We start from the raw sequence: 14299 nt of genomic DNA, 5'->3' as shown, positions 1-14299 counted from the left end.
TCCCTCTTTGGAAATGCTCTGCTAAGTGTAATGAAAGCTGTTCAGCAATTTTAAGAGTGACAAGTTACTCTTCTCTGATGTGAAGACACAAAGAATTAGCCCAAGATATAGCTATGAAGAAAGAAAAGCTGAAACAGAAGAAGATGAGAAGTCCAAAAGATTCATACAGTGCTATAAATTTGCACAATGCTTTTCTCAGAGAGGTGGGACACTGCAGCTTTACAGAGCAATCAGGAAGGGTTCGGTGGGCAGCAGTACTGTGCAGCTGGGTCCTAGCACTGGCAGAGAAACTTATGCTGCAAACATATCAAAGTGGAAAAGGTTTCAGGAGTAGTGATCTCCAGTCTGGTGCCCTGTAGGTCATTTCAAAATCTCTCCTTGCAGCAGAAAGAAATACAGCTAGATCTGTAGAAAGGAATACAGACATAACCGATTTTTTACTTCTTGCTCCTAAGAACAGTTCAAAATTCCACAAAACCTGGTATCTATACCAACATTCAGCTTCGAGAAAACTGAACTTAACTTAGGTTTTGTCTAGGTTAAAGGAGGGATGTTGGTGACATCTGTAAGTAAAATTTAGAGGGAAATTAAAACAGACATAGTTTAAAGGGTCAGACAATGATTATTTTTGTGACATAGTAGATTTGGCCACATCTGTAGAACCAAAAGATCTGTCATCTAATCAACATGAAGTCATACAGCTTTAAAGTTTTACCTGAAATTAGGCATGGAAACAATATTTCTCAAGTAAGTTTGTTCTTAATGCTCTTAAAATAACTTCTGGTAACACAAAGTAAACACCCAAGAATAATCTGCTAATGCAGGTTGGCATGCTATCATAATAATGTCATCATTTCCATTAGTAGCTCTGTTATTCTATTAGAAGACAACAGGTTGTTTTGACTACATTAGGAAAGCATGATTCTTTTAGCTAACTGATGCAGTTGGGAGAAAAGACCCCAACCAACCAAATAGGTATACTTTGGGCAAAACCACAACTTTCAGTCTAGCACAGATTGAAAAAAAACCTTCACTGAGTTTAACTAGGTTATACTAATGAGCTAGATGATCAGAAAGAGAAGATGCTGTCATCTGTAGAGAATAGGGGAGTTTAAGAAGAGATCAGAGAGAGGAGAAAGAGAGAAAAACAATGATCTTCAGTGGAACCTTGAAGTACTTGTGGGAAGACAGGGGATGTACCATACAAGCAATAGCCCTCCTCCGTGATTTTGAATTCTATTAAATTAACACTTTTTTCTTCCTAGTATCATCTTTGGAAGGTACTTCATGTCTCCCTTTAGGACCAGAAGCCATTTAGAGATGCTGTGCTTTGTCTGTGAAAAAGGCAAGATTTTATGATTTTATGTCACAGTGTTCATAAAATATTAGTTATCTCCTACTGGAGAAAAGCTTGATCATATCAAATTCACTGATAAGTGCTCTGTTTGTTAAAAGATACTGATCTAAGTCAAATATCAAAAGCAACTTGAAAGTGGGTGATCCAAGGGATTCATGTATCAATGCAAATGATTTGCTGTGTTACAGCTGGAAGGTTATTTCACAATATCTCAATGATACTATCCATCAGCTTACATGATACTCACTTTTGGGTAAATATCAGTACAGAATTCTTAATAAGTACCCAACACAGCTGGTTAAAAACTAGCCTAGGTGTGGCAGCACCAGGCTGTGGTCGCTGGTTATCTTACCCTTACTCTCACTGTAAAACATTGAAATGTGAAACATTGCCCAGATATTGCGCATTTGAGTAGAAGTTTTTTTGCCTCCTAAAGCAATGTTAATACAGAGCATGATTTCCACATGCAACTTGTGAAAAGACAATCCTAGGTCACCCTAAGGTAAAAGAATAGGAGCCAGATTTAGCTGCCGGTTCTTGACTCATGGGGAAGTCACAGCAGAAGTGTTACAGTGATAAAAATTTGACTGTTCAGGGAAGGATAGAGTGGTACCTTTCTCAATAGTTCTGCAAGTTCCATTCAGGAAATCCCTACTCTCTGAGATGAAACATCATCATTCGCTGAACTACAAAGTTAGTTTTCCAATATCGTGCCGGATATCCTATATGAAGATATCCTGTATGAAGATATCCTGTATGAAGATATCCTGTGGAAGCAGGATGAGCCTGGAAGAAAACAGACTGAACACTAAGTCTGACTTCACCTTGGAGTCACCCTTTACAAGATACTGCATTTCAGAGAATGTTTCTAATGGACTAAATGGGAACAGTCAGTACTTGACAGCATAGTATTTGGGAAATGAACTAATTAACCTGCATGTGATAAAGAATATTTCTTCCAGTATAGCAGTAAGGATTTAGAAACCAATGCTACCTACAACTATCTTCTCAAGGAGTTTATTTTTAAAAAGTACTTAAACCTGCACGCATAGAGACACATAAAATAGGACATATTTAGATCCAAGCTACTCACCTTCAACAATTGAATTAATCTGAAAACATAGTATTCTTGACTTCCTAAAAATAAAACCTGACGTTTAACTCCCTCCCTCCCATTTTTTTTTCCCCGATCTCCACGCACTGGTAATTAGAAGGAGGAACAAAATGTATCATTCTTTTCCTTTTTCTTGAGAAAATACATTGCAGTAAACTTTTTTCCAATACGTAAAAACATGCCACTATTATTCTTTACACTGCATAAATACTTGCTCTTCTATCACATATTTTAAAGTAATTTTCCAAGTGAGAGCATTGGTAGCAAACATCAGCAGGTTTCCTGTAATAGCCATCATACACAAAATAAAACTCGTGAGATTTAAATAATGATGCAACTTGCTTAATGAAAGCAGATGACTTGGATATTTTATTCACATTTTAGGGGACTTTTTCATCTTTGCATAGAATTTTTTCTTACGAGATTAAAAAAAAATAAAAAAAATCCTGAAGTAACGCATTTGTCTTCTTTACAGACCTCAGTCTCTCAGGATGGTGCCAATTTGGAAGTAAAGTATGGAAAAATTTTCTCCTGAAAACCATGCTTGTGAAAAATTTTCATAGGTATATTAGCACTTGTTTTTTATAGGCAATGCATTTTTTCTTTCGTTTCTTCACGGAGAGTTATCCAAGTAAAGCGGCTGAAAACTGCCATCTACTGCCTCCAGAAAAAATAGCTGAAGCATCATGACTGGAAGAGCAAAAGTAGTTCTGGTGTGGTCCTTCCTATGCCACTACGAGAAAGATTAGGAACTTGGGAGGACACAACAGCACTTTCTCCCTCTTTTTTTTTGCTATGTCAGACCCACAGGTTTTTATTTGTAGCAGCACATAAAGCACATCTGGTACATGGAATCATAGAATAGTTAGGGCTGGAAAGGTCTTTAAGATCTTAAGCCATGGCTTTAATGAACACTAATGCATATAGTCTGCTCTATTGTGTATGTACATACATACCTATGTGTTGACATATATACATAGATCATCCACTACGTTGTTCTGGTCTTGGCATACTGGAATTAATTTCATATGTACTCCCTTAGCAGCACAGTTGAATTTCAGTCAGCTGTCAGACATTAAGATTATTGATATAAAGCTGGTTTCTACATCTGTTTCCTTATTCTTCTTGCTCTAAAGCTTCTTACTTCTAATGACTTTCAGACCCCATTTCTACACAGCAGACAAAATCCTTAGCTCGTGTCCCTTGAACTTCAGAGGATTTATCCTGGTACAGCCGTACCACTTCATTCAGAGAGTACCTCTACCTGCAGTTATTTTTGTTGCTCTATTCCTGCTAGTGTACTGACATCCTAAAACTGCAAAACCCCCAACTTTTCCTTCTCATTCTAGGAAGAACTGGTATCTCCTAAAATAGAAGATGTATTGCATGCAGATTTTTTGAAGGCTGGGTGGCAGCTACTAAACCACTGCAGTTATTATAGTCTTTCCCAGCTCCTTAAAACCTGGAAGACTTTCCAGTTCCTAACAAAAAGATAAGAAGATGATAATAAGAAGAGGGGGAAGCAAAAGAAGAAACATAGGAAAGGTTTCTGGGAGCAGCATTGCTTCAGAACCTAACGAAGGAACCTTAAGACTCCAAATTAGATATGAAAATGCTGAAACAGTGCTGAAACAGACCTAAATTTCCAAGATATGTCTATTTGTCTTTTGTCAGTGGTTTATTTGTAGCCACTTCAAACATACCAAAGAGATAGGGTTGACAGTTTTTAACAGGAACATATTTATCACAGGACATAAAGGGTCTGAAGAGGACTGTCTGTATGGAACAACCTAATGAGAAATTCTGGCAGAGAACTGCATGCAGAAAGAACTATATGCAGAGAATTATAAACTACTGCTTAGATCTTGCTCCAAAATTTGGTGACATTCAAAAGTAATAGATTACTTTTCTTACAGAAGCATATGTATATTCAGTTGGAAGGAGCATTGGACAGCTCACATAATAAAACTAAAGTCTTGAATATGTTGGGCAGGCAGTACCAAAAAAATACATCATTATTTCACTTTACCCCACCATCTGCTATTTTAAATACTTCACACAATGCAAACTTTCTTGAAAATCTGCCAAATGCAGAAACTGAAATAATTATGTTCTCCAAATTAAGTTTGTTGTATTTGTACATCCCAGCTGAATTCATTCAGGAGTTCATATCCTGTAAAAGATAAAGCTTCTTATACTGCATACAAAGTGACAAACACTTCTTGTCATGGTTGAGGGACTTGAGATATCACTGTCAGTCATTTTGGCTTATTTTTCCCATGATGCTTGAAGTGAATCTGATCTACCTCATTTTGGCATAAGATGCTCAGACATTTACTGCCTTGTAGTTGAGTTTCAGTATTCAGTCACTGAAGTGGCAGTCGGTTCCATCTGAAGACACAGTAATACTTTAAGTCAGCTTGTCTAGTTTAACCTATAATCATATACTTTCAACTAAATGGACCAGCACATACAACAGATAGATCAGTCCTGTGACTGACAGAAGGTTTGAAGTTTAGATTATGGCTACATTCAAATTATAGAATTACAGCATTAGCTATCTGATATCCATTTCTGAAGGATATCTTACAGTATATAAAATTATAAAATTCAATCTGTGGCCTTTTTAGAAGTTGAACTGTGTTTATTCTCCTCCCTCCTGTTTTCTTACATATTTTATGTACTCAACATTTCTTCCAATATCCTAGCCTGAAAAGTACATTTATTGTGATTAAAATTTACAACAGGGGAGAAAAGGAAAAAAAAACCCTGAAACATTAAGATTTCTACATACACAGTTTAATTTGAAAACAAATTTTTTCTTGGCTCAAGTGAAGAATGAGCTCAACTGACAGAGGATTTTTGTTTGCTTTGTGGCAAAAGAAAAAAGAACATATTTTTAACTGACAAAAATTTAGAAATCACAACACTAACTACAAACATCAATGAAGCCATTTTTTTATCTTACTTATCTACAAGATGTTTCTTACAGCCATAAAACAATTCACAGCTCTTTAGACATGAAGAACTTTCCCCTGTTACTTGGCAAGCCAAATTATTTATCATCACAATAGTTTGCATGAAAGTTCCTAGAATGTTGATGGGGTATGGCTAATGTCAATGGCTGACTAAGAGAGATTTACAAGAAAGTCCCTTGAAATAGAAGTTTTACAAAAGCCGTTCCTTGCTGGTGAGGGAAAGAATATTCAGTGTGTTTCCCACAATGCTGCAATGGGTTGCTCTAGAGTCACACAACTCCAAGGCTGGGAACAAATGTGTCACAGAAGATGGAAAGAATAAATGCGCTGTTACACCTTGGAAAACAGTATACTTCATGACTGTCTTTCTGCCCATTTCCAGGCCTAGCTTGTATAAGATCAAAAATAATCTATGAAAGGCTACATATTCCCTTTGCTCAAAGGAGAAAATAATAGCGAAGACTTCACTTACAAAAATATCTAGTCTACTTCTCTAATATGCAACCTTCTCATGTTGTCTATCAACAAGAATATGCATAACACAATGCATGGCAGTGATAGTTTTGAAAACTTGGGACAATTACAAATAAGCATTTCTAAAAAACGTCCTTTGTGGATGAAATGAAGCAACCAGTGCCACTGTCATTCCATTCCCATGGTCAAAAGCACACTGCCTTTTGCCAGGTCTTCTCCTAAAGCCTTTACATGCTGCTTGAATGCTACAGCCTTTCAGAGGGATTACCGAGGTAATTAGGAAATCTGTGTTCATTTGGTTTCGGTTATAGCTGCATGCTTCTCATGCATGTATCTAACTTCTTCAGTCAAATGAAGAAATTAAACTGAAAAACAAAAAAGAAGGAAATACTCCAAAAAAGACTGTTCACCACATCCAGCATACAGGATCCTGCTGCTTTTCAACAGCAAACAAAACATAAACAAAAAAACCCAGACAAAAGTTCATAGTATCATTCCTTGGCATCTGTTAAAAGCCAGGAAAAAATTACTACAGCTGAAAACTGTCAAAGTCAGAAATGTATCTGATCAAAGCCTGGCTATTTCTACTGCCTACACCTGGTATTGAAGTAATTCTTTAGAACAGTTTGGGTGACAGTTTCCAGTCAAGCTCAAAGATACAAACATTTTATATATTCCTGCTTTCTGCCTCATACAGTATTGGGGTACACTAGTAAATTGGTCTTTTTGCATCATTCTTCCCTCTGCATCCTCCAAGAATCAGGTAAAAAACATGCAAGTGAAAGAGAACATCAATGAGTGAGGAAAATCAGTATGAAATTATCGCAGAAGTAGTCTCATAAAGAATGAGAAGTTCTTACAACAACTCTGATGAAAAAGGAAAAAAACTATCTTCATCATGTTCCTAAAAAGCTGCTAAATGGTTTTGCACCACATGTTCCTCTTTAGTAGAAAAAAACTGTCTTCCAAACTCTTCTAACACATAACACTCTACCCCCAGAGAAATCTGCTTCTGCTTTCCAAAAAATATAAGTTCCGAATTGAAATGCCACATTGAAAAGTTACTAAGAACTATGTTAAACAACCTAGCCTGAAAAGCAGTGCAGTATTTATTGAGTTCATGTTCAGTAGAAAATGTAATCTGTTGAAAACACATTTCACTGGTCACACAAAAAGCTCCAGCACTTCCCCATGTGAAGGCAATCACAACTGGAAGGTTTTCAAGCATTTACGGTAGGTGAATTGTTTTTAACAAGAATGCTACCATTGCCTCTCATGGTCCCAAGACTGGAAAAGAAATAAGACCACTTAGGATCCACTTCGGAACTCTGGCCACCAAGAGGGTTCTGCAGCAACATGATGGTATCAAGAAGTGCTGTTAATCTGAACACTGACTCTCATTTCAGTTGCCAAGAAAAAGCATCAGAAATGCAGTGTCCTAAGACGTTCAACAATGGCACACTGAAAGCAGCAAAACCTCAGGTAGCCTTGTGAGTCTGCAAGGAAGAGGGGACAAAGAACAGAAGAGTAAGAGAATGACAGGGAACAAATATGAATACAGAAAAAAAAAATGAAAGAAAAAAAATCAACACTAGCAATGTGATTAGTGCTACCCTTTCTTATCCATATCTGAATTGAACACATCACATTTCATCTTTTTTTTCTTTTTATAGATGCACACATCATGTTGTTAACTACATTCCATGGAAGGGGATGCACCACAAATCCATCCAGTTTCTAACAACCTTCAGCTCTGAGATTCTGCATCTGGCTTTGGCGATGTGTCATAGTAACCTTGGCTACAGTGCAGCTATTGATTCGAAATACAAATACAGTTTGAGACAGTTTCAATGCACAACACGGTTATTGTGACTGAACTGAGCAGTCCCTGCTTCAGCAGCAAATGCAGAACCCAAGTATTTAATCACCTTGTTAGATATTTTGCACTGAAGGCTGATTTCTTCTTGTATTTTTCCATAAACTTACAACTAATATAAAAACCACAGAATGTACAGGCAACATACTATTCTATTCTATTCATATATAGTATAATAATAATATATAATAATATATAATAATATAGTATATTATATTCATACTATACTATTCTATTAGTGTAACAGAAGTGTACCAACAGAATGATGTGTTTTTCAAGTGCTGAAGAAAAAGAATCACATAAAAATCACAAGACCAACAAAACAAAAAGGATTGCCATCAATGACACCACTGCAAATGTTGCCTAACATGAACAGAACTTAGCACCATCGATGTCCTGCAACTTTGCTTATCCCACCTACTACCATCATGACTGATGCTCAGGTATTTTTGTCTTTTTCCTTCACAGAATCACAGAATCACAGAATCCCAAGGGTTGGAAGGGACCTCAAAAGATCATCTAGTCCAACCCCCCTGCAAGAGCAGGGTAACCTAGAGTACATCACACAGGAATTTGTCCAGCCGGGCCTTGAATATCTCCAACATAGGAGACTCCACAACCCCCTTGGGCAACCTGTTCCAGTGCTCTGTCACTCTCACAGTAAAGAAGTTTTTCCTGATGTTCACATGGAACCTCTTATGCTCCAGTTTACACCCATAACCCCTTGTCCTATCACTGGACATCACTGAGAAAAGCCTAGCTCCATCATCCTGACACTCACCCTTTACATATTTGTAAACATTGATGAGGTCACCCCTCAGTCTCCTCTTCTCCAAGCTAAAGAGACCCACCTCCCTCAGCCTCTCCTCATAAGGGAGATGTTCCACTCCCTTAATCATCTTTGTGGCTCTGCGCTGGACTCTTTCAAGCAATTCCCTGTCCTTCTTGAACTGAGGGGCCCAGAACTGGACACAATATTCCAGATGCGGTCTCACCAGGGCAGAGTAGAGGGGGAGAAGAACCTCTCTTGACCTACTAACCACACCCTTTCTAATGCACCCTAGGATGCCATTTGCTTTCTTGGCCACAAGGGCACATTGCTGGCTCATGGTCATCCTCCTATCCACCAGGACCCCCAGGTCCCTTTCCCCTTCACTACTTTCCAGCAGGTCAACCCCCAACCTGTACTGGTACATGGGGTTTTTCCTCCCCAGATGCAAGACTCTACACTTGCCCTTGTTGAATTTCATCAAGTTATTCCCTGCCCAACTCTCCAGCCTGTCCAGGTCTCGCTGGATGGCAGCACAGCCTTCTGGCGTGTCAGCCACTCCTCCCAGCTTAGTGTCATCAGCAAACTTGCTGAGGGTACATTCAGTTCCCTCATGCAGGTCATTGATGAAAATATTAAAAAGCACTGGTCCCAGCACCGACCCCTGATGGACTCCACTAGTCACAGACCTCCAGCTAGATTCTGCCCCATTGACCACAACTCCCTGCCTTCTTCCTTCCAACCAGTTCTTGATCCACCTCACTACCTGATCATCAAGCCCACACTTCCTTAGCTTATCTATGAGGATGCTGTGGGAGACAGTATCAAATGCCTTACTGAAATCAAGAAAAACCACATCTACTGCTCTACCATCATCCATCCACCTAGTTACTTCCTCATAGAAGGCTATAAGGTTGGTTCATAATAATAATAGCTCTCACTACTAGTGAGACTGTGTATTGCTGATGAAAGACAGAGCTCCGAGTTAAAAATTTGTTTCAGAATAATTCTTTCTTTTGAACAAAAAAATCACCCAGACACAAAGGTATTTTGCAGCATACCTATGATCTTAATATTGTTAAATACTGCCATTTAATTATGTTTCTACACTTTTTCACTATTGTGGCTTGTGGCATAGTCTATTTATTGCCAACTTCATATAAAAATAACTTTTTCTGCACCTGAATGATATTACATAGTCATTTGTACTTCAGTGGAGTAGAGGGAGGATGCAAAATCATATTCAATGAAAGCATCAGCATTCTAAGTCCAAATAATGAGCAAAGATGAGGAGCAGCAGTAAGTTAGGCCCATGGGAGTCTGTCTCGCCCTGCCTGTAATTCCTTCCAGGCATGAGCAGCTTTTCCCTGTGTGCTCCATGCTGTTCCTCTCTGCCTGGCTCCTTACAGAATCACAGGCTGGCTGCCTTTCCAGCCAGCCACCTGTGGTAGCAGTAATGCCAATAGAAGTGGAGCAGCATCCAGGAGGATTTGTGCATATGTACCCCTATGCAGTATCCTCCTCCTTAAGTAATGCTCTGGTTGTGCTTCTTGGGTCAACCAGACTTGGTACTGTCAGGAATTAAATTTTCATTAGTTTTCTGTTCATGATGTAGCACTCATGGTTTGGGCACAAATTTGCAATAAATTGTACAAATGAAAGGATAGTCACTCATATAGAGTATTGAAGCAATCACAATATTATATAAAAAAAAAAAATCACACTCTTCCTCACACCTCATTCCCCACGTTCTTTTCTTCAAAAGAAGCTTAAAAGGTGATGTGACCACTTTCAAATGTCTGTGAATTTTTTCAAAATTAATTTTGCAATTTCCTACTTGGAAATCAATTCTGAATTGAATCGTGCACACAGCTGACTTCAAAACATGCTTAAAGGCTTTATTACAATACTGAGAAAGGCAAAAGTAAGTATCAAATAACAAACACAAATGTCGGTTATTTCTCAGCCAAGTTATTGCTCTATCTGTCAGGCTATACTGTCAGCTTCTGTCACCAATGTAAAAAAATACTTTTTATTGGATCCTGAGGAATATAACCATCATCAGACAAATGCTTACAAGGCCAGTTACCTGAAAGGGGAGAGCCCAAAGAAGCACCGCTCTGCTAGAAGTGTATCCTCCATAGCAAAGCACAAGGCTGAGGAGGTAAAGTCTTAAATTTACCCCAATACAAATGGACAGAGCTCTTTAATAGTCAGGTCCTCCCAAAGAGCAGCAGTTAATACTTTAGGATCATAGGATGGTTTGGGTTAGAAGGGACCTTAAAGATCATCTAGTTCCAATTCCACTGCCATGGGCAGGGACACTTCCCACTAGACCAGGTTGTTCAAAGCCCTGTCCAGCCTGGCCTTGAACACTGCCAGGTCTGAGGTAGCCACAGCTTCTTTAGGCATTTAGTGATAGTGAATCTCAGTCAGGAATTTCACATCCATCAAAACGGCTATACAGATTTCTGAGTGAGTCCTGATCTTAACAAGTGAATATTTTGAAAGATTACTGCAATAATTTTGTACTATTTTAAAATATTATTTCTTCTGATGAGTGACTGTATTAGTACCTATGAATGAGAAAACTGAGTAAATTCATATTGTTGTGAAATTTTAATAATTTAACATGATATATTGGACATCCCTTTAATTGTTAAAAAAGATGCTTCTTTTCCACTGTTGAAAAAATGGGGACACAGACTCCATGTTCTTATCTGCATGATAAGGACATTACAATATGTATGCAAAATAACTTCCATAGAAATACATGTTTGACTTGCTATATCACTAATGACATTACAATTTAGGCAAATTACACATTAAAATATTAGTGCAACATGCTAGAACTTCAATTACTTGCTTATAGAGCACCTTTTCTTTTTTAATGCAATTAAACATAAAACCACATGATAAATTTACATTCCTACTTCTTCCCATTTTACTGGATCCCTTCAATGTGCTGCTTTGCCTCCGAGTGTGAAGTCAGAACTCGAAGGTGCATTTTTTTTGAATAAAATTTGTTTGCAGAAGATATGTTGGCAAGCCTTGGATGCATTACATTTAAATGCGCAACACTTCCAATAGTGAGAAAAAAGAGATGTGGCACACCATGATTTCACACTAACCGCATGCATCTGGCTGGACCCTAGCATCTCCTTTCCTGTAGGAGGGGAGGTTCAGACAAATTCTCAGTCTTCTTATTTGCTCTCCACATGTCTTATGTTTTAGACTCACGAAATGGATTTGGTTTGAATGTACTTCCCAAGACCATCTTTCTGCCCTTCCCACAGCAGCAAATCTTCATGCTAACTTTGTGCCAGTAAGTATGATCACAGTTACTAGGCCAGCTAAGAGAAGAGGAACAGAGGAGTGGAGTTATTAATCTTTAATAAAACCACAAATCCAAGCCCCACTGGTACTGTGGAAATCCTTGGTCAGTTTGGATCTGAATAGGAGAAATGTAAACCATTGTTTGATTTGATGATTCTAAATAAGTTAAGGCATGAAAAATACCAGCAGCAAGAAACCGAAACTGGGATTATGCCAAATTATTTGGCTGCAGTAACATAAGCATGCCTTAAAGCTTACTCTGTGAATGAAGGACGTTTATCACAGTTACGTAAATGTGATGTAGGAGGTAAAAGAATTTCGATAAAATTATTTTTATCAAAACAATTTGGACATGGATCTTGATTTTCATGTACATTTCATGTACATTCATGTACATTGGGAACTGACAATATCCAGGTGCAGCCTACACCTGGTTCTGCACACCTGTGCCGTCTGCTTTGAGCCAGCAATTGTAATATTGAAACTTCAGGCACAATTACTAAACCGACTGCTTACTTTGGGGGCCTCACTCTAATGAAAGCAATCTATTTCTACTTTGAACTGCATGATCACGCAAGCAATGACATACAGCTATCTTAGCTGAAAACTATTTTAGGAGATATGAATTAACATGGAGGACTAAATGATAAATAAAAGCAGACAACAGAATATATTCAAATGAATTCATACATGCAAAAGTCAGTCAAGAATTTTATCATTGGTAATCACAGTTTCAAAGGTGTTTAAACTACATTAATAATGAAACCCAACAAATACTAAATATATACTCTGCCTATGTGTAGCCATCACTTCGCAAAGCCAGACACCAGCTGCACTTTGCAAAGCCAGAGCCTGAGCCTGAGCTGAAATAAACGTATTTTCAAATGTGTCTCGGCTTCCATTCAAGTTCTGGTTCAAGTAACCAGGTTGTTTCCAAAATGGGATATATACAGTGCAGTGTGAGAACTCTCTCTGAGAATTTTGTAATTCACAAACTTAAAAAACTTTCTAATACATTCTGCAAATATATTTATGCTTTATACTTTTCTCTGTCTCAAAGTAGTACTTTGCCTTGGCTATCCCATGCTTGCCTTGGGCTCAGCTTTTAAACATTTACTAATGAGATTTTTTAAAATACTCAAAATATCTGAAGTACTTTGTTTTTTTGCAGAACTGGGTCACTGGTATGCTGCATAGCAACACATTTAGTAGATTTTATCTCACTTTTGATGGAAGAACAAATAACACTTTTATGCAATTTAATTTGTACACCATATTTTGAAGTACCAGACAGTAATTTTAAATAGTTTATCAATTCAATAATTGGACTAGAGATATCACCATTATTTTATTATCATGTCTGCTTTCTTTTTCTCTTAACACATTTTTAACATGTTAGTTATTAATATTGTCTATTAATATTCTTAAATGAAGATAATGTATTAAAAACGTGTATATGCTCATGTCCCTAAAACTGTATATTGTGCTCATAATACCACTGAATCATGATAACAGACCTTTTGAATTCATATGCAAGGAAATGATTTTGAAAAGTTCCCCAAAAGATATACCATAACTGTGTCCTTCATATCAATGATAGTGAAAACCATATATTCTACAAATGCATCATCTGTAGCAGTTCGACAAATCATGTAAAATGGCTTATAATAAAGAAAACTAATAACTAATAATATGTAGAAAATGTGATTGTGAGTCTTTGTTAATTAAATTTTGCAAACTGCTATGTCCACTAATAAGCCCACAAGCTGATTTAGTAGAATTAGTCCTTTGTATTCGGTAGAGAAACATATCCCTCTTTGTATTGCAGAGACAAAAGAAAAGTGTCATCAGAGAGCTGCCTGCCTGCATACACAGACACACTCTATAGAAATTGCCATGTTATTGGAAGCATGAAGGAATGTCACTAGGAAAACACAGGAAACCCAAGCCAAGATTTGAGGTAGCTAAATTCAATTATCAAACATTTTCATTCACATTTGAGAGTGGTATTTCAAAAGCCACTGTTTTGTTAGTGCCTGTTAAAAGCCCCTATGGCATTCTTTATGATTATTAGTGAAACAGAAATTAAATGGCAACTGACCCGTACAGTGTTCACTGGAGTCACATGTTTCAGAGACCTAGATACTGCATCTGCATCATTGTGTGATGAACAGCACGTACACTCCCACTTAGGATCTGCTTTGGAGTGCCGGTACGGATGAATGAAAGAAATTTTGTGAAACTTCATACATTGATGCCATGATAAGAATGAATGTCCTTGCTTTCTGTTTTAAACTATATGATTGGTTTGCAAGGTTCTGTTCAATAACAGACAAATGACATCTCAGTAATGTCTTCATAACACATTAATTAATACAGAAGCCTGAAAGATTAA

Source organism: Psittacula echo, assembly GCF_963264785.1.
Source record: "Psittacula echo genome assembly, contig: SUPER_2_unloc_1, whole genome shotgun sequence".
In the NCBI taxonomy this organism is placed as follows: Eukaryota; Metazoa; Chordata; class Aves; order Psittaciformes; family Psittacidae; genus Psittacula; species Psittacula echo.
This window is presented reverse-complemented; position numbering follows the sequence as displayed.